Source organism: Urocampus carinirostris, chromosome 14 (assembly GCF_059441175.1).
Source record: "Urocampus carinirostris isolate Australia breed hairy pipefish chromosome 14, RoL_Ucar_1.0, whole genome shotgun sequence".
Taxonomy (NCBI): domain Eukaryota; kingdom Metazoa; phylum Chordata; class Actinopteri; order Syngnathiformes; family Syngnathidae; genus Urocampus; species Urocampus carinirostris.
Genome location: NC_142362.1, coordinates 38,728,814 through 38,750,262, shown reverse-complemented (window position 1 = coordinate 38,750,262; position 21,449 = coordinate 38,728,814). Strand labels below are relative to the sequence as shown.

The 21,449-nt window shown below is 38.4% G+C and overlaps 1 protein-coding gene across 1 annotated transcript in view; it reads left to right on the top strand.

The window, feature by feature from the left end:
- The first annotated feature begins 2,871 nt into the window (after positions 1-2,871).
- The window catches only part of gli2a (GLI family zinc finger 2a), a 146,258-nt gene continuing 127,680 nt past the window's right edge, over positions 2,872-21,449 (top strand). The window contains exon 1 of the mRNA XM_088352835.1: positions 2,872-3,339. The gene's annotated coding sequence lies outside the window, so the exon portion shown is untranslated. The remainder of the gene's footprint in view (positions 3,340-21,449) is intronic.

Below are 21,449 nucleotides of genomic sequence, written 5' to 3'. Positions count from 1 at the left end.
AAGAACTGATACTGGACTTCAGAAGGAATGACAGGAATCCAGCACCACTCATCATAAAAGGAGACAGTGTAGAGAGAGTCCACTCCTTCAAATTTCTGGGTGTGCACATCCCCGATGACCTCTCCTGGTAGCGGTGGTAGGGAAGGCCCAGCAGCGACCGCATTTCCTGAGAGTGCTCAGGAAAAATCATCTCAAACAGCAGCTTCAGGTGTCCTTTTACAAAACCACAGTGGAGAGCATTTTAACGTACTGCATTACGGTGTGGTATGCTGGGTGCACAGCAGCAGACAGGAAAACGCTCCAGAGGGTAATCAAAACAGCCCAGAAAATCGTCGGTTGCTCTCTGCCCAGTCTGGAGGACATTGCCTGCTCTCGCTACCTCAGCAGAGCAGAAAACATCATCAAGGACTTTTCTCACCCCGGCCACCACCTCTTCGACCTGCTGCCTTCCGGCAAGCACTACAGTTCACACAAAAGAAAAACAAACAGACTCAGAGACAGTTTCATCCCGAGAGAAACTCTTGCAAAAACACTACCTCATACGAACGTAAAATGGTACTCATGTCTATGTTTCTTGCACAGGTTGACTGCACCATGTTCACTGCTCACCTTGCACAATGTTGACTATTTTTTTGCACTATGATGACTATTTTTTGCACCAAATGCATAATTGCACAAGCCCTTACGATACCAAACTGTAATACGATACCAAACTGTATGTAACATCCTACATGCCAACATTTCTTGTGTAAATATTGTGTAAATTATAGCTATATACCTCCTGTATCCTCCTTGTTTTATAACCTTATCTTCTCTGTTCCTTTAACTTCTTGGCTTTTTTACCTCACTGTGAATGTGTGAAACTGGAGTGTCTTGCCCAATTTCGTTGTCACAATATGTTAACTTATTTTGTAACAATGAAATTCTATTCTATTCTATTCTTTCACCCCTCTGCCATCTGACTCATAAACGGCTGCTGATCGAAAAATACACCACACTACAATCACTTTCAACGTTTTATCTCATTTTTATCTTATTACCTTAACTCATCTTGAGTTAGTTTTGTATTTTCATCTTTTTATCATTTGTAATATTCTTTTATGTATACATGTATATAGTTTCAGAATTTCATTACGTTGGTAATCTTGGTTCTTTACTCTGCATGACAATAAACATGTTGAATTGAATTTAGGATCATTCAACACTGTTCAGGAGTGTGACTTCCAATTTGTGAACATCATATTACCCTCTGTGGTTGGCTGAAACGGGATTACAATGCCATGCCCAGTTTTTACTTTTGTATTTCTATTAAAGTCCATAGACAAACAAGGGAAAAACCATGGAGCTTGATGCGTTTACCTGTGTTCTCAGGGGTGCAGGTTCCCTCTTCTCCTAGATGGTAAGGCGCCCGCTTTGAGACTGGGAGGTCGGTGGTTCGCGCCCCGGCCGAGTCATTCCTAAGACTTAAAAAGTGGTCGGCGGCGCCCTCTGTTGGCTGCGGCTGCATCGGCTCGCTACAACGGGTCAGGTGCAATCGACATTTCGTTCTGTGTACATTGTTACACAGAATGACAATACAAGGAAATTATTATAATTATTATTCTCCTTCACTCTCCTACTGCTGATAACCATATACAAATAAATTATGAGGATTTGTGTATTTCTTTATAGTTACCGTGGGTAATAAACTAACCTGAACATGTTGCCTTTTTTTACAGAAATGTCCATGTTGGTGCTGGGAGGATGACCACACATATATTTTACACACTCACAACATTTGAGCTAAGCTGACCATTGTTGCATTTTTCAATGCAGCTAAGTTGAAGACTATCTGTTGATGATAACAAAGTCATGATATTGGGTGGTAAAATAGTTGAATAACAGACTCCGCCACTATGATGCAAGTCACTCTAGCCGAGCGAAAGCTGAGCACGGGGGCAAGCGATGCTAGGAATCAAGTAGATTCAAGGCAGTGGAGTATTTCCGACGCTGCGATTGTACATTTTTGTTTACCTTTTTTATTCTGTTTCCAGTATGATTCATCATATGTAAGCCTATCCTGTTCTCTATTCAAGAAATGAGTTTTTAAAAAGCTATTACTTTTGGGAGTGCTTGGGTTGGATTCAGTGGTGCCATTGTGTCTAGAAATATCCCATTAAGATATGATTGTCTTTGTATTTGAATTTATTGTATCTGTCACAAACCATGAATTGTTTTGTTAAATCTACACCTTATGCCTTTTATGTACATAACACAGAAAAACAAAATCATTGTGGTAGGCTACTCAAAATGTTGACTGGACAGTTATGGTCCATGCACATTAAATCATTAGAAAGATCAAATATTACACAATACCAAAGTATATCAGTAGCCGTGTCCTTATGTCTTTCTGAAAGTTCTACCCTGACCTTCTTACTCCAATAACTTGAAAATCATTAGAAAGATCAAATATTACACAATACCAAAGTATATCAGTAGCCGTGTCCTTATGTCTTTCTGAAAGTTCTACCCTGACCTTCTTACTCCAATAACTTGAAAGTACAGTTTGAGTTTGGGTGCGCCACTGCAATATTTTAAGTAACCCCATCTGGCCAACACTATGAATTTTCTGGCGGCACCCCTGTTTGGATTTAGGGGTGCTGAACACCACCCCAAAACAGGCTGGTTACGCCCATGTTTTAGGGGCGTGTTTAAATGTCTCAGGTAAGTAAAGAACTGTCTGTGAACACTGAACTATAAAAGTAAACTTTATTTAACTCAGTCCCCAACACGTCTGTAACCGCTGAAGTTGTTAGCCCTGGCCCATCTGCTTCAGCAAATGCCCCAACACACCAGGGAGTTCGGCGAAGGAGAGAAAAAGGAGGAGGAGAAGGAGAAGAAGGTGGAGGAGGAGGGCGAGAAAGGGGACGGATTGGAAACAGAGCAGTAACCTCGATGATCTCAACCCCACCGCATGTCCGCCAAAGCGTTTCGAAATTCATTTCGCTTCGTTTCTCTTGGAACCCAACTCTCGCGACTTTTGGTTAGAAAAGCGCACAAAGAAAGTGAACGCCACGGTGGCAGCTCACCTTTTACAAGCGGTGGGACTCAAGAGAAGATGGTTTACAACAAAAATCCGGACGTCACTTCTTCATTTCCATTTTGACGACGGCTTCGCGTTTAGCGTTGCTTCCAAACTTTTTTAACCTCTCGAAACTTTGTTCATGGAATTTGGCGCTACAGTCCAAATGGACAGTTAACTCCAGGCTTTCCAGTTGGACTGTACTGGACCGAGGACACTATAAAGTTCCCGAAAGTCGACAACAAAAAGAAGAGTGAGAGAGAGCAAGGACTTTAGAGGTAAGCGAAAGTTTGCGCTGATGCATTTTCCCCCTTCCCCGACGAGGGGGCCAGAGTTAGTTTTTAACAGAAAAAGTTGGACGATTGCTGGAGTGCCTAAATTTAAAAATATATTGTTTTTCAAAAAGCTATAATAAAATAACCCATCTATATTTTACAGAGAACAAATGTCAGAAAATAAACTAAAGCACTATTTGTGAAATTAATAATAACCAAATAACACTTAGTGTGTTTGTAACAGAAATAAAGTCCCTGGAACATACACTTTTTGTTGCGCTGTGGCCAGCCTTAACAGGTCCGAGTTTAGCTTTGTTAGCACTGGGCCACCAGTGGTATTGATGACTTGCAAAGAGGCAGTACATATTATATCATCATTTTTTAAATTTTGTAATTCAGGGTCATGGTACCAGAAACAAGTGTTAATTTTCTTGTGTGTTTCACATGTTTATCACTGTATAATTTAAAATGCACAATAAAAATAACATTTCTCTCTGTTACTGTGACTACAAATTGTGATAATGAGATAAAACCCAATGAGCTAAAGCCTTTTTATATGTCATTTATATCATTGGTAGTCCAGTGGTAGGAGTTCAGTGTTCTCACTGCGGCGACCCATGTTCTTTGGACTTTTTTTTTCCTTTTTAGGTGAAAAAAATGATGCAGGTCAAAATGCTCTCTGGTAGTCTTCAGGTGCCCGGACCAAATGTTGAGGCCGGCTGTATCTATCCCACGGGCCATAGTTTGGGGACCACTGATTTATAACCACCTTGCTATCACAGGCTAAGTAGGATTTGTCTTTTTCTACTAAAAAAAACAAATATTGCAGAATTCCTAATCTCTAGATACTACAAACTGATTACATTTAAAATCATCAAAAAAAAAAATTTGCGTTGTTGAGTGTCAAAGTTAGGCTCGCAACCACACAACTACAATGTAACTTTGCAAGTAAGAAAAAGTTTTATTTTTAACAATCATAGGCTGAGTAGGATTTTTCTCTTTAATTCAAGAATTATCACAGAATTCACAATCTCTGAATGCTACTAAGCCAAAGATAAATTAACAAGAGAGTGTGGGGGATGCAGTTACAGAAACAACACATACTGCATCAATCACAGAGCTGCTGGATGTGTGTACTTATTGCTGAAAGACTCTAAGTTTACTGTTTGCTCTTCTGCCCGAGTAGTCAACAAACACTTGACGTCTTTGTGGGCTCCTTTAGTGGCTATATTTGCAGTGGGCTTTACAATTATCTTGCATACACTGCTAATGATCCTCAATTTATCCTCTGGCTTAGGGGTTTCACTTTTTATCTATGAGCAAATACTTGGCATTACCAAGCCATTTCTTACAACGTTTCTCTTGGAGGGGAAATGAAAATGAATAAGAAATAAGTAAATGTGTATACATTTTTTATTTTTTTTAAACTATTTAGTTGCTACTAATCACTTCAACATCAAATTTACAAATAACAACATCTGTACTTACAAAGGATGTTTGATACATTTTATTCCAGACTCATGCCGATCCCCAAATGATAAGTAGTCAACTATACTAATAGCACATATTGATGCCTTCAGTACATAATATTCCATTCCCTCTGCAAAAATATATATCTCTAGCCGGGTTGTTAAAAATAAAACTTTTTCTAACTTCCAAAGTTACATTGTAGTTGTGTGGTTGCGAGGCTACTTTTGACACTCCACAACGAAGAATTGTTTTTTTTCTGATGATTTTAAATTTAAGCAGCTTGTAGCATTTAGAGATTAGGAATTCTGCAATATTTGTTTTTTAAGTTGAAATACATACTTATATATATGTGTATATGTATATATATATATATATATATATATATATATATATATATATATATATGTATATAACGTTGTATGATGTTATAAATTGAATACAGTGATACCTCTACATTCGAGCTATGAGAAATTCAAAATATGAAATATATTTTAAGCAAAGATTTTGCCCCACATACAAGAATTTCCAGACGTTACCACTGGCTTTAAAGTCATGTTATTATAATCTTATTTGTCCTATTACTGTATGTTTTGAGAAATTACTATTTGAAGTTTCTTAATGAACTTGTATTTATAGTCAAGTAATATTCATATGTAAAGCCACATCAAGTCGCAAAGGGCTGTACAAACTACAGACTATCATTACATCATCCCCTGATCCAAAACCTACATGAGGGCAAGGCAAAAAATCAAAAACCTCAGCATGATGAAAATTAAGCCTTAAAAAGTGATTGCACATGAGGTAATTCTCCTTCCAGAATGATCAGGCTGCAATAGAAGTTGCAAAACACTCAGACATCATCAACATAAAATATAGGTCACAAATTAATTGGTTTTCAGTTATTTGGAATGCGGAAAATTTGCTCGAGATACGAGCACGAATTGATGTTGTATGTAAATCACTGTATAACCAAATAACAATATTTTCTTTGACATTTTTTATATCATATATTTTTCAATTCCATTCATTAATACTGATATGTTGGCGTGTAGTGGCCGACCCGTTACCAGCCAGTGGCCTCTGTCATAAAATCAATAATAAATGGCCGCCAGGAATGTCGTCCAATTTCGTTGTCACAATATGTTCAACCATTTTGTAACAATGATAATAAAAGTCTATTCTATTCTATTCTCTAAAATAATTTTGTAAACAAAAAATATTTACCATTTCATCAGGAGAGGGCACTAGCCCTATGGCTACCTTGCGCCTGGCTCTCTGTGAAATGTTTAGCCCACACCATTTTCAACATGGCGACTGTAAAATAAAAAAAAGGAAAGTTGACTGTGATGGCACCCACTTCCAGGACAAGTGGAAATTGGAGTATTTCTTTTTTACAGAATTCTGGAAATACTGTGTCTGCCTAATTTGCCAAGAGAATGTGGCTGTTTTCAAAGAATATATATAATATCAAAAGGCACTGGCAGACGAAACATGCTGACTACAAAAAAAAAAACTGAAAACGCACATTGTGGAAAGGTAAAGCCACTGGAAGCTGATTTAATGGTACAGCTACGCTTTTTCCTTTTTCACGGGACCCTGCGAGTCAAACGAAAATGGCGCAAAGCCGAGCTACAAGGTTACGATGCTTATCGCCAAGTACAGCAAACCCTTTGTAGAGGTCCAGTTCATTAAAGACCGTTTACAGAATGCCAGGCTGAATTGTCACATTTGGCCTGTGTGCTGAGTTCTACACATGTAACCTAAAAAAATAATAAGACAAAGCATTTCCTGCAAATGGAAGTGAATAAGTTGGTCCTAACCTAGCTAACACACATGCTATCCACCTTTTTTGAATTTAATTTTTCTTTTTTTTTTAAGGGAATGTGTGTTTTCCACTTCACATGATGACATCCCTTGTCAGGGGTGCGGTGATTTGCATGAGTGAGGGAAAAAAGTTTTAGTGCATTTGGCTATTGTGAGAAATGAAGAGTTCCAACAGTTAAAGCCTACGGGGAGTGAAAGGAATAAAGAATGGCTGAGCCTATTCAGCTCATTCAACCTCAGTTTGGGGGCTCTGCTTTGCACCCGTTCACAGACCTATAGTGGTCATGTCACTTTCATCTTTGCGGCCCAGCTTCTGAGTGTGTGTGTGTGTGTGTGTGTGTGCATCGGATGTGTATATACTGTCGGCTGCTCTTGCTCTTATTTTCCACACATCGCTGAACAGCACATTGATCAGCTCCCTTTTTGTCCATTTTTTAGCAGAAGTATGTGTGTGTCTAAAAGGGGTTGTGGGGTAGGCCAAGGAGGAGGCAAATGAGAGGCGGTGGAATCTTTTTTTGAAAGCAAATACCAATGAAGTCTAGCGTACAGGGACAGAGAGGAGGGTAGAGGAGAGGGTGAACACTTTGTGACTCCAAAGAGGGGGGAGGCGCACCCTCTTGGATGACAACCCGTTGCTCCTGAGTGACCTCAAAGGGAGGAGGAAGGTGTTCAGACCCATGAAGTCAGCGCGCCGTACCGCTTAAGCGATTCAGCGGCAATCGTAAAAAATGCAGCTTGGGTTAGATTGTTGAAGTTTTTGTGGCTTGGTGGAAACATTTTTGCAGTGAAAATTCAGGCATAAGGAGGAGAAACCTCCATATTTTTCTCAAGGTTTGTAGATTATGGGTCTCCAACCTTTTTTAAGCTGAGAGCTTCTTTTAGTTACTAATTAGCTCAAAGGACACCCAGTTTGATATAAATTTCTTAAATAGCAATTTAGCTTGATGGCTTGCTAAATACCTAGAAAAATGTAGTTTGAAAGTTAGCTACAAAGGTGAACAGATAAAAACTAAAAGGGAGCTGGATAGCTAGCTAAATTAGTAAAAAATCAACAACAAATTCGACAAGTAGAAAGCTTAAAAAAAGGAGGCCAAAATTTAGCTTGATAGCTCACAAAAAAGTCAAGTCAAGTCATTTTTATTTGTATAGCCCTTAATCACAAAGAGTCTCAAAGGGCTTCACGGGTTATTACACAGACTATTTTTTCAGAGTGTTATTACACCATCCCCTGATCTGGAACCAACATGAGGGCAAGGAAAAACTCAAAAAAACATCAACATGAGGAAAATCAAGAAACCTTGAGAAGGGACCGCACATGTGGTATCCCCCTTCCAGGATTACCAGACAGCAAAGGATGTTGCAATCACAAATAATACAGAGATATTGTCCACAAAAAGTATAGGTTATTCATATGCTATAGCGTAGAAGTGAGTCTTAAGCTTAGATTTAAACATTTCCACTGAGGTTGCAGATCGGATCTCAGGAGGAAGAGCATTCCACAGCACCGGTGCCCGGATGGAGAACGCTCTCGAACCAGCGGAACACTTCTTGGCTCTTGGGATTACAAGAAGACCGGCGGTCTCAGAACGAAGGCTTCGGACCGGAACATAGGAGGAAATCAGATCTGAAAGATATGAGGGAGCAAGTCCATGTATGATTTTGTATAATACTAAGAGAACCTTGAAATCACATCCTAGGCCACATATGTCAGAGTCAAGGCCACATTAGGCCCGCGAGAGGGTTTTACCTGGCCCGCGTGACGATATCAATATATTATTAGATCCGGCCCGCAGGCCGCTGCAAGCCAGCAGCCCGCAGTACGCACGAATACTACATTTCCCACAATGCAACAGGGACGCGCCGAGCGGGAGCACAGCGGGAGGCGGTTTAATTTATTCAGCAGTCGATCAGCAGCAGTCATTAGCATAACAGCAAAAATTATCTTACAGATACCCATCAACAATGGCTAAACGGAAGGTGGACACTGAAAACCGGGGCTTTCAAAAAAGGTGGGAGTTGGAGTACATGTTCACGGAGGTAACTGGAAAACCTGTGTGTCTGCTATGTGGAGAAAGTGTGGCGGTGATGAAAGAGTATAATATGAGACGGCATCATGAAACAAAACACACGGACAAAACCAAGATTCTGGACATAGAACAAAGGCTACAGAAGGTCAAGGAATTTAAACGAGGTCTCAAATCTCGACAGGGTCTGTTCAGAAAAGCCCAGTCACAAAGCGAGGCTGCTGTCAAGGCCAGTTTTATTTTAGCAGAGGAGATCGCCAAATCAGCCCGGCCATTTACCGAGGGGGATTTCATCAAAAACTGTATGCTTAAAGTCTGTGACGAACTTTGCCCAGGCAAAAGACAACTTTTTTCAAACATCAGCCTGAGCAGAAATACCATTGCTGATCGCGTTGACCTGTTGTCTATCAATCTAAAAGAGCAGCTTGTTACAAAGGGGAAAGATTTCATCGCATATTCCCTGGCTGTGGACGAGAGCACAGACATTTCTGACATTGCCCAGTTGTCAGTTTTCATCCGCAGATTGGACTCCAGCCTCAACATGACAGAGCAGTTGTTAGCGCTACGTCCTATGCACGGCACAACTACTGGACATGATTTGTATAAAGAGGTCTCAAGATGTGTAAACGAGATGGAGCTGTCTTGGGAAAAACTCGTGAGTCTGACAACAGACGGAGCACCTGCGATGTGTGGACACAGGAGTGGACTGGTGGCAAAGATACGGGAGAAGATGCAGAAGGAAAACGTCACACGTGAGCTGACAGCTTATCACTGTATCATACACCAAGAGTCCTTCTGTGGTAAAGCCTTGAAAATGAAAGATGTAATGAGCACCATCACATGCGCAGTTAACTTTATCAGAGCCAAAGGGTTAAATCACCGCCAGTTTAAGTCATTTCTGTGCGAGTTAGAAACGGAGCATGGTGATTTGCCCTATCACACTGAGGTCCGATGGCTAAGCCAGGGAAAGGTGCTGCGCAGGTGTTTCGGGCTTCGTGAGGAGATTTGTTTGTTCTTGGACAGCAAAGGGAAAGACACAACACAACTCCGAGACAAAAGGTTTTTGTGTGAAATGGCTTTTCTTTGTGACATTACAAGTCACCTGAACGCAATGAACCTGCAGCTGCAGGGTCGGGCTCGTGTCATCTCTGAAATGTACACTACAGTGAAAGCATTTCAAGCCAAACTGACTCTGTGGGAGGCACAAATGCAGAAAGAAAACTTGAGTCACTTTCCTAGCTGTCAGACCATGAAAGATGAGCTATCGACCAGTGTTTTCCCGAGCGCAGAGTTTGCTGATAAAATTATTATACTCGCTGCTGACTTTCGACACCGATTTGCTGACTTTGAAGCACAAAAAAGCAGGTTTGCACTGCTCAGCAATCCATTTGCCGTTGATGTGGAAAGCCCACCGCCAAACCTCCAAATGGAGTTGATTGAGCTACAATGCGATGATGCGCTGAAGGCAAAATACCCAGCAGTGGGTGCTGGGGAGTTTGCGCGCTTCCTCGACACAATGCCCCAGCTGCGCACCCAGGGTGCTCAAACATTGTCTATGTTTGGCAGCACATACCTGTGTGAACAACTGTTTTCCTTAATGAAACTGAACAAAACATCACACAGAAGTCGACTTACTGCTGAACACCTTCACTCAGTTCTGAGGATTTCCTCAGCTCAGAGCCTGACCCCGAACATTGATGAACTTGTGCAAAAGATGAAGCACTGCCAAGTATCAGCGTCAGCCTCAAACAAGTAATGTAGTGTTGTAGTAATACAGTAATGTATATAAATGTATGTAAATACAGTAATACTACAGTGATGTTTCCTGTGCAATTACACATTTGAAGTTTTTACTCTGTTCAAGTTTAAAAGGTAAATATGCACATAAAGAAGGTCTTGTTTTTGGTTGTTTCCCTCGGAAATTTTAAAGCTTTATTGTCTATGTTGACTATGTTGTTTTTGTTTGCCGACTCCGTTCCTGAAGTGTTTCTTGTTTTTCGGCTTTTCATGGAAAATAGATCTTGATGTGGACAACAGTCTTTTGATAAAATTGTCTCCTATTTAGCAGAGAAAATGACTTTTGATTGTTATTATTTGTTAATCAGTAATTCCTTTTTTCACACTAACCCAGAGAAAGCACAGAAAGGAAAGTCAATGTACATTTGAGCAGGACCGATGAGGTCCAGTGTGTTGATTGCTATTGGTTTTAAGTAACAAGAAATTTTTGCACTTTATTTTATTGTATTTCGAGGCAATATTTCTTTTTAATAATTTCAGATGATTGAATGATGGAAAATTGTTATGAGTTGTTGTTATGAGATATGTTATGAGTTTTTTTATATAAAGGACATTTGTATTTTGTGCCTGCTGAAATTAAAAATGACTGACAGAGTCATAAGAAAATATTGCTTTATTTATCCAATCATATTATAATATATTTGTTGTTTTCAGTAGGTTAAATCTTGGTTTCAGTAAAGATTGGACAGTCCGGGACTCGGCTTGTAGCCAAATGTTTTATTTGGCCCTCCGTCCATTTGACTTTGACACCCCTGTCTTAGGCTAACAGGGAGCCAATGCAGGTTAGCTAAAATCGGCGTGATGTGATCAGACTTTTTTGTCCTAGTTAAAAGCCTCGCTGCGGCATTTTGTACCAGCTGAAGACTCTTGATTCTGGACTTCGGGAGACCGGAGAGTAGTGCATTACAGTAATCTAGATGGGAGGTAACAAACGCGTGAATTATAATCTCCGCATCCGACTGAGACAGTATAAGGACGAACTTTAGCAATGTTACGAAGATGGAAGAAAGCGGTTTTAGTAATTTTCTTCACATGTGTTTGAAAGGACAGATCAGGGTCAAATATGACACCTAAATTTTTAACTGAGTCACTGTGTGATGTGACATTTGTCAATGTTCACAGCAGTTTTTGAGAATAAGTCGCGGCATTTAGATGGACCAATAACTAACATTTCGGTCTTTTCAGAGTTAGATAAAACGTTTGTGAGATGGCATGCAAAAAATTAAAAAAGTAGCTAGATAGCTTCCTAATTAGCTAAAAATGTGAGAAGATGTCTAGCTACAAAGCTAAAGAGGTAGCCAGGTGGCTAGTTAAAGAAACTATTTTTCTGCTCATTCACTTTATAAAACCCCTAAATTGGAATTTATTTTATAGTATTTCCTGTAAAATAGATAAATGAAAACATGAATAAATTAATTTGTTTCATTGATTATCATTTTATTAATTAATTGCTCGGAAAAATATGTTTTTGTCCATAAAGCACATGAACTGGAATTTTTTATTTGAAATTATAAAATAACAATTCTTCATGTTATTAATATGTTATAACTATATTAATTATTAAAAAATAGGGTCAAACAGACCAAGTTTATTTTACTACAAACTTTAATAGAAAATCACAATGACCCAGCACTGGTGAGCTATATTCAGAATTGGTCTGCGGGCACCTCAACTGTACTTAGGGGGCTCCCTTAAGCCCACGGGCACCACACTAGAGACACCTATTGTAGATAGTTGGGCTGCAACGATTAGTTGACGGTGTTGACAAAAATCAATAATAGAAACAGTCGACAATCAATTCCATTGTAGATTATTGTCACCAGACATGTTTTTCTAATGGAGTCAAGCAACTCTCAATGAATATAATTTTTGCACATAAACACACAAAAATGGCGGCATCAACATCAAGTACGCGTAACAAGACTTCTGAAGTTTGACATTTTAGCCTAGATACAGCGCATAAAAAGACTACTTGCAAGGTTTGCAAAACAGACGTTGTGTATCTTGGCAGTAGCTCAGTGATGAACATTTAAAGATTACATCAGACATTTAAACAAAATAGTCTGACTGGCCTCAGTAAGATTCAAGTAACATTCAAACCAATGCAGGTTTGGTGACACGGATTGTACATTTTAAAAGTGTATATTTCGCTGCGAAATAGCTTGAGGGTTATGGCAGACCGTGCCTGAAAATTGTATTAGACATTAAAAGCATGCAGTCCGAAAAATAAATGACGGTTGGTAAAACATTAAAAACAACCAACACCAGTTGTTAAAATCATTTCATTTCAAACTGTTGAGAATCGTTAGTTTCTTTTGTTAGACGATGCAGTTGAACACTAAATGTGCTTCACATAAATGGACGTAATAATCGTTTTTTTAACTGTTCAACTGCTGCTATTGAGCCTGTTCATTGTTCACAGAGATGACAATTTTTACTTGATTTTGAATATATTATTTATTTGCCAGTCCCCCCAAAAATGGACAGAGGTTTATTTGGGTGTTTATGTCTACTGTCCGAGCACGGCGTCTATTTCAATTTTGTACAATCAGCAGTATGTCAAATGGAAGCTGTATTTTTCACTGTACCCATTTTTCTTGTGTTTATTATCATTTTATACATCACTAAATCAAATTCATGCTGAATTTAAGAAAAATATTAGAATTACACGATTATTTGACTAATCGTTTTAATAGTTAGCGACTGGTCGACTATTGAAATAGTCGTTAGTTGCAGCCCTTTATATTAAACGTCTTTTGTCAAGCAGCTATAATAAGCCCTTGCAACCTGTGCAAGACGGAATACTATCTTGTTTGTTTACTAGCACTTTTCAACCAGAAATCTTTGGTTTGATGAGTGATAAGTTAATTCTGTTTTAAATATTGAACAGATTTTTTGATTGGAGTTTTTATATCTAGAGACATTCAAATCTTTAGGTTTATCCAGTTTTTTCCAATTAATATGCAGGCAGTCACCTAAATTTAGAAGTTATATCTCATATTATCTTTGTTTATAATTAGACCATTTGGTTTCGATGCGTTCAGAATTGAGGTAGAACAATCTTAGTACCTTTTTAAGGACAGGGTTTACATCAAAAAATTAATATGTGGTTGGGCTAGCAGAAAAGCATTGTTGTTTTTTGCATGACATTTAAATTAAAACACTTACAATGATAAAAGAAATAGCATGTACCGAAAAATGTTGCCAGCTCTTTGCACACTGGCCATGAGCAGAGTCCACAGGAAGGTACACAGGGGGACAAGAGTGGCACAACAGGTTATTAAGTATTACTTTTTTTTTTACCATTTTTGTTTGGTGGGCCGGATTAAAAAGCCTGACGTATGAGGGCCGTGGGCTGTAGTTTGCCCACCACTGATAAAGACCAAATATACAAAAATGCCTCATGTGTACTATTTTTTCTCTCTGTGACATTCCCTTTTTATTTTATGCCCCCTGACAAACATTCTACTGTTTAAACGATTCATAAATAGTGTAAGTCCATGCTTTTGCAATCCACATACGAGCATATCTTACAAATTATATTAGATGGTTAATTCAACTACTCTAGCATTTCTTGTCTTTCATCAATGAAAAATCTAAACTGAATAATTCAGGTGTCCAGAGCATTTCTGCATTGGTTACTGAGGTTGGGCAGTACTCATCACGGGGAAATCAGACTTTCACCTTTTAAGCTTATTCAATCATGAATATCCAAGCGTTTTAACGGCTATTAAAAGAGTGACTGACACTTATGATCCTGAATTTGGACCTTTTATAGAAGGACAAGTGGAGCAGTGTAGTGCCCTTCACTGAGTTCTGTCCGTTTGCCTTTGGCATGTGGACAACCTCGAACAACCCTTGCTTGATTTAAAGCCTTTTGTTTCACTCTCCTTATGAAGTGATACTCATTCTGCCTCAAGTGTGAAGTTAAATAGACACCCATCATATCCTGAAGAAGGAGATTACGATAGAGGGACGGAGGTGGAACACATTTAACCCTCTCCTACTTTCACTTCATTACCCAAGAGCGGCTGCCAGAGAGCACTCAAGCTCCAGAAGACAAACTAACATCACGGGCCATGGCCAGAAAATAGTACCCATAAAAGGTGTTACGGCCACAGTGCATGCACCCGGTGAAGCATTCAACGTTGCACTCCAAAACATTTGGGGCAAAAGTAACTTAAATTGGGTGATGGGGAATTTACTATTTGGATCAATTTGAGCCAATTTTTGGTCCTTTTTCACCAACCCAACTGTTTAGATTAATGATCTACCGATATGGGTTTTTCAGGGCCTATACGGTATTATTATTAGCAATAAGAGGAAGACGATAACCGATATTTGCTTTAAAGGCTTTAAAATTGGCGTAAAAAAATTCAAAATTCAAATGTCAAAAAAAAACCCAACAAATAATATTTGTTATACATTCAAAAAACCTTAACAGCTCTCTGAAAACTTTTATAGAAAACCTATTCAAATGTCAACAAAAACCTTCAGTGCATGAAATACAATTATGCTTAGCTGCTGCTTGTATAAAGGCCTCCTGATTTGTTTTACAATAAATACATACAAATGTCGGTGAAACCAACATGACTTAAATTAACTTAAAACAAAAAGTGCATTAGAATTTCAACAGAGCTCACAAATTAAAAAGTGTGGGCACTCTTGTTTCAGAGCCAGGGGGATGCACACTAACTATCCAGCTGCATTGGAGCCCTCGGAGAACTTCCTTCTTTACAAATCAGAGGTCTGCAGTGACCCTTGTGACGTTTTGGCAAATTTTAGTACAATCAAATAACAAATATACTATGACAAAAGTGCTTGGGACATGACACAAAAGACAACAAACTAGCACTGAGTTGGGGGACCGAGTGTTTAAATAGTGACACGGGAGAGTTGTCATAGGAGGGAAATCAAGACAAGTGACTGTAGATGTAAGAAAGGAAATTGAACCTGTGAGTGACCGTATAAGGTGAGGTCAAGTAAGAGGAAAGTGAGAGAGGAGAGGGTGGTAGATATAGAGGGAACCTACAGAGAAACGGGAACCTGAGTGCAGGATTGTGAGTCAAATAAGTCCGGTTTTGTTGTGCATTTTAAACAAATTAGACACATAAAAAAACCCACAGTTTTCAATCCCATCTAAAACGTTCGATATTTTGCATTAGTTTGAACAAAATCGGTCCCTTTTTGTTTTATTTCACACAAAATGAACCAATTATGAAACAAAACAAAAAAGAGTAATAACAACTGCAGATTTTCCTAAACGAAACAACCCATTTTGTGATGATGTTTTTCCAAAACAATGCAGAAAGTTGGGTTATCTTAACCCAAGTAGTTGATTGGTCCTTTTTTTTTTTTTTACCCAAGACGTTCGTTGAATTCATGTTTAATTTTATTTGAAACTACCAGACAAAAACAATCTTTAGGAAATAAGGATCATAATAAAAATCACGACACAAATTTCCTTTCTTAATACAGCATCACAGTCAGCTAAAATAGTCTGAAATTTGCTCAGCATGTTGAAGAAATGCAGTTTCATCTGCAACATCATTGTTTTCTTTTGGCCTACAAAGGAACAATGATGTCAACAGCACTCTTTTGGGGAAACCCTGCTCAGGTCATGGGAGGTCAGGTAGTTTGTGAAAGGGGGATGGTAGGACACATTTCATTATCTCAACACAAGATTAACTCCCCAAACAATAGACAATTGAACGTGTCACATTCTTATTTTCTTCTCCTTTTTTCTAAACATGCAGTCAATCCAAAGTGTTTTAAGGTCACTTTGACACTTTCTCCCTCAGAGTTTCCATTTCTTGCTTGGTGGAAAAGGGTTCACTCAAAAGTAGCACGTAAGATAGGTTAATGATGTAATAACATTTTGTAACTTGGGTTTAATTCTGGTGTGCAGACAGTGGTTACAAAAATCAAGGATTGAAGGTAACAGGGTCCTGCATTTAATTTACAATTGAACATTAATAAGCATAATTCTGAAACTGCTAAAGTATTTGCTCACAAGTGCATAAAGTAGTAAATCTGACCTCCTTCATGCCTGATGCTCACCTGGAATCAATTGACCTGTTCACCTGCGGAATGTTCACGTCTTCTCCCGAGATTATGGATTTTATTCAAAGTGAATGATTCTTTTCTCAAAATAAAATCAGTTTAACCATCAATTTTTTTTCGTAGAAGATATAATACATGTATAATGGTTTTGAAATTGGACACCAGCAAAGGAGATTGCATCAGATGCATCTTCGTTATTTCAAATATTACAGCGCACAGTTGTTTGTCATTTTGACTTTAATGCACTGTTTACATCATTGTCACCACCGGTCAATCATGTTGCTGTTCTTTGATACTCACACAATTTAGGGCCAATCTGCTTTTGTAACCTAGGAGATTTAATTAAAAGAAAGGTCTCTGTGAGGGCCTTTAGGACAGTTTGGAATTTCTTTTCTGAAGTTTGAGCTCCCTCCTGTTCTCTTTGCAAGTTCAAAATCCATTGATGTCTTCGTCTTCACTCTTTATTTTGGATGTCTACTAAGCTTTAAACTTATCAAGATGCACATTGTTGTATCCCATGCCCGGTTTTATATACTTTACAAAACATTCCAATCAAATTGGATGTGGAATCATTTCCAATATTTCTTCCGTATTTTTGTTTGTTTGTGTAGACTAGGCTAAAGAGATTTGCGTACGAGAGTAAACTGCGAAAACCCTTAAATAACAGACGTAAGAGACATACCATGCAGGCAACGATATCACAGAATCCTTATTTGGATCACTTAATGAGTGCTGTGGCTTAGGGGCCTTGGCAGGCATTTTCGTTGGCGGAAATATTTGAGTATAACATAAATCTCGTGTATGATCACCACAATAAACAGTGTTTTTAAAGGAATTTGTTTCAATGTTTTGAACATAACTGCTTTTTTTATATTTTAGTGTTACCCGTAACTAACCCAGATATAAAAACGATTTGGAGTGTTTTAAGATGAAAAAAAAGTAGAGTAGACCAATGGACCTGTATTGAAATATTCTCGGACACCATATTTGCTCTGATTTTGTGTGAGTTTGGAGTATTCTTTTCTTAGTGTTTGATTTGTTTTCATTAGGGAAAGGCAAAAATATTGATATGTTTATTCTGTTTGTTTATGGGTACCTGCAAAGGAGATTGCATACAATGGCAGTTTGTTATTTTGACTATTATTGCGCACTGTTGTTCTTTGTTTTCAAAGTTTAAATCATTGTTAGCCAGCCATGTTGCCTTTTTTTGATTTATCAAACCCTGTAGGATCTGCTTTTGTAACCCAAGAAATGGCTTAGGGTAAGGCCTTTAGGACAGGTTGGATTCTCTTATCGGAGGTTTGAGCTCTCTTGTTCTCCTTCCAAGTTCAAAATCCATTGATGTTGTCTCCTCTTATCGTAAATGCCGACTAGACTTTAAACCTCTCAACAAGAATGATTGTACTTTTTTGCCTTTTTAGTTATGTTTTCAATGTTTTGAGTCTCCAACTGAACACTGCTGCCTCGAACTTTTGCCACGAATGTAATCTGATTCAGTAAATTAGACAGGTGCCATTTACTCAGTGGTTAAAAACAAAATGCAACCATATGGATGAGATATGATTTATGGGGAAGCCTTTTATTGAAACTGCCTCAAAAGCTGGATTATTAGTTTTCCTCTTTGCATCTATCCATATGTTGTGAGAGCCTATATTATAATTTATAGTGATGAAGTGCCAGACCACAGACGCCTCTTAAATAGAAGTTTGAGACATGAGCCGTAGTTGCACTTGGATGTACAGTTGACATGTGTTTTTCTTTAGCAACCAAAGTTTTCAAATTTAATTTTCTACTTTTAACTGCTGGAATTACCTCCAGGCAAATCAAATATACTTACACGATGCACTGAGCTCAGAAGAAAGACTTATGTGTAGGGCTGCAACAGACGATTGATTTCGTAATCGATAAATCGGTCGATTATAGAAGAAGAAGAAGAATTTACTTTTATTGTCACTCTTGTGCCCATGCACACAGAATGAAATGTCGATACATCTGACCCGCACAGTTAAACTGTAGCGAGCCGATGCAGCCGCAGCCGAACAGGGCGCCGCCATTTTAGACCCAACTGCTGGGTTGGGAGTCATTAGGTGACCAAACCCCCCAATTCCAACCCTTAAGGCTGAGCGCCAAGCAGGGAGGCAATGAGTACCATTGTTGTAAGTCTTAGGTATGACTCGGCCGAGGCTTGAACCAGGGACCTCCAAGGCCACCAAGCTGGTTAAATTATGATTATGTTTTCGTTCATATTTCTCGAAGACATTTAGAATTTCCTCCTCTTCATTCAAACATTGATGTTTTGGATGGATAGAAAAACATTGCACAAAACTACAGAATTTTCTGTAATATAAAATAAAACAATAAAAAGACAAAAATACATAGAAATGTATACACCTCTGTCAATCAAAGAACTGCTACGTAATTGGCCGAAATTTACTTTGATGTAAACAGTTCAATTATAGTCTAAACAACAGTGCGCCATAAAAGTCAAAGTATCGAACTGGCCTTCCATGCAATCTCTTTTGCAGGCGTCCAATATTAAAAGCAGAACAAAGTACCTTTTCCCATTCTTAAGTAAATTATAGTTGGATGTTTAAAGTTTTTCTGAAAATGCTAGTTTCCAGAGAAGGCACAGAGAAATTGAGGATACATTTCAAGTTTGCATCAATTAAGATTGTTCTACACCTCAAATATACAAATATTTTATTTTTGCAATAAATCAAGAGCTAAACCCAGCCACTGGGTACCTGACACCTTGGTGCTCCTTCAGTGCGGAGTCTTTTTATCATTATCTTATTCGTCTTATTGCTGTAAATGTATGTTCAATCACTATTTTTATGTTGTTTTAGACATCAGAAAGATGTGTTTGATAGCTATTTAAGGTTCACTTGGATGCTTTTTGGAGGCTTTGGTTTTCAGTTGCTTAGTATTGGGCAAAAATAATCTTCTAGAAGTAGAGGTACAGCTGTACTTTCATTCGATTTGGGGGTTATTGTTAAACTCCATGCACATTTACCCAATTTTTCTTGTTAACAATATTTAAGTGAAAACTAGTTCAAAAGCATCAATCAAAAAGTGAAGAAGAAAACGGCACCAACTGATAAACTTTGTATAAACTATTTATCTTTTTGTTCGTCTTTGACTCTTCTTAGAATATTTGTTTGGCAAAGCTACAATTATGAGACGCAACAAAATATTTAAACAAATTGTGGGATGCATGATTTGTAATGACGACAATAATACTGTTTGCTTCGGACAGTATCCTAATTCATTTCATTCAATGATTTCTTGAAGTTTTAGAATGGTACTTAGGCATTGCCTTGGATCACCCATATAGAGCTACCTTCCGTCAACTCTACGCATTAGCAAGCAAGTTTCTCCATAAGGGGCACCCTGGAAACCGGAACCCAGTTTTCCGGATCAACAATGTTTAATCTAAGCCAGTCCTGCCATCATGTGGTCATTTATCATACAACAATCTTTACCAGAGCCTTTAGATGCTGTAAGGAGCTGGTCAAATGATTTAACTGTGTTTTATTGTGTCCATTGAACTGAATGAGTTAAGAAATTTATAGGATGGGGGACAAGGAATAGTACCTTGCAACAAAAGAATAATTGTAACATTTGTTGTTTTACTAATCATAAATGAGCTACTGTGACATCATCAATTGCAGGTGACACCCAATGTAATTTTAGGTGAAGTGTCATCCTTTTGAGTTGCAAACTGTGTTCTGGTGCCCTCATAAACAATGCTTATATTCACAAAATTGCTTTTAGTCATTTATAGCTTGGGTTGTTTTCTAAGCCTAACAATGAGATCGCTTCCCAAGTTGTGAACAACCCAGCCCATCTTTTACATTTTTAATTAATTATGATATACAACTTTGTTTATAAGATCACAGTACATAATCTGTGTTTATTTAAGAGAAGTCTAAGTTTGTGTCCGTGCTTCTCAACTGCTCTGACTTCAGGAACCACCATCCCACCTTAATAGCAAGCTGTAAACCAAATCAAGACAAAAAAAAAATCTAATTCCCAAATTTATTGAACGAAAAGATTGTGCCCTCTAAACCATTTATAGCAAAAAATATTTTTGTTTTAATGAAAAAAAAAAAATCAGGATAATTCCTAAATGCTCAATTTATTCTTTATTTGATGTAATCCAAAACGCTTCACTTTAGTAGCTTCATTCATTTTTTACAGACTTAACCTGCACAAACATGAAACGACAACTTCATTCTTTTATATGCTACTGCTGCACAAAACACACAAAGCTTTTTGTTCTCTTTTGTCTTCAAGATCACAAAATTCATATCATATATATTATCTCCTATATCTGTGTTTCGCCAAGCTCAACATGTGGGCCATAGATTCCCGACCCCTATTGCAAACACTCAAGAAGCGGGAACCTTGATTATAAAGTATTCTGTTGTTTTGTGGACTATTCTTTAATCTGTACAAAACTTCAATATTAGATAAAGGGGAGGAAATAAAAAAATATTTTTAAAATAATAAATTCATCAAAATATACCGCTTGTGCGGCACAGTTCATGTCATGGGAACCTGTTGTGGGTTCAAATCCAGCTCCAGACTTCCTGTGCGGAGTTTGTATGTTCTCCCTGTGCTTGCGTGGGTTTCCTCCGGGCACTCCGGTTTCCTCCCACGTTCCAAAAACATGCATTTCAGGTGAATTGGCCGGTCCAAATTGTCCCTAGGTGTGAATGAGCGAATGAGTTGTCTGTCCCTGTGTGCCCTGCGATTGGCTGGCAACCAGTTCAGGGTGTCCCCTGCCCACTGCCCGGAGATGGCTGGGATGGGCTCCAGCCCCCCCCGCGACCCTACTGAGGATAAGCGGTACGGCTGATGAGATGAGATGAGATCAAAATATACCAAAAATAATTCACCGATTTGTAGTTGCAGTCCCTATATCATTTATGT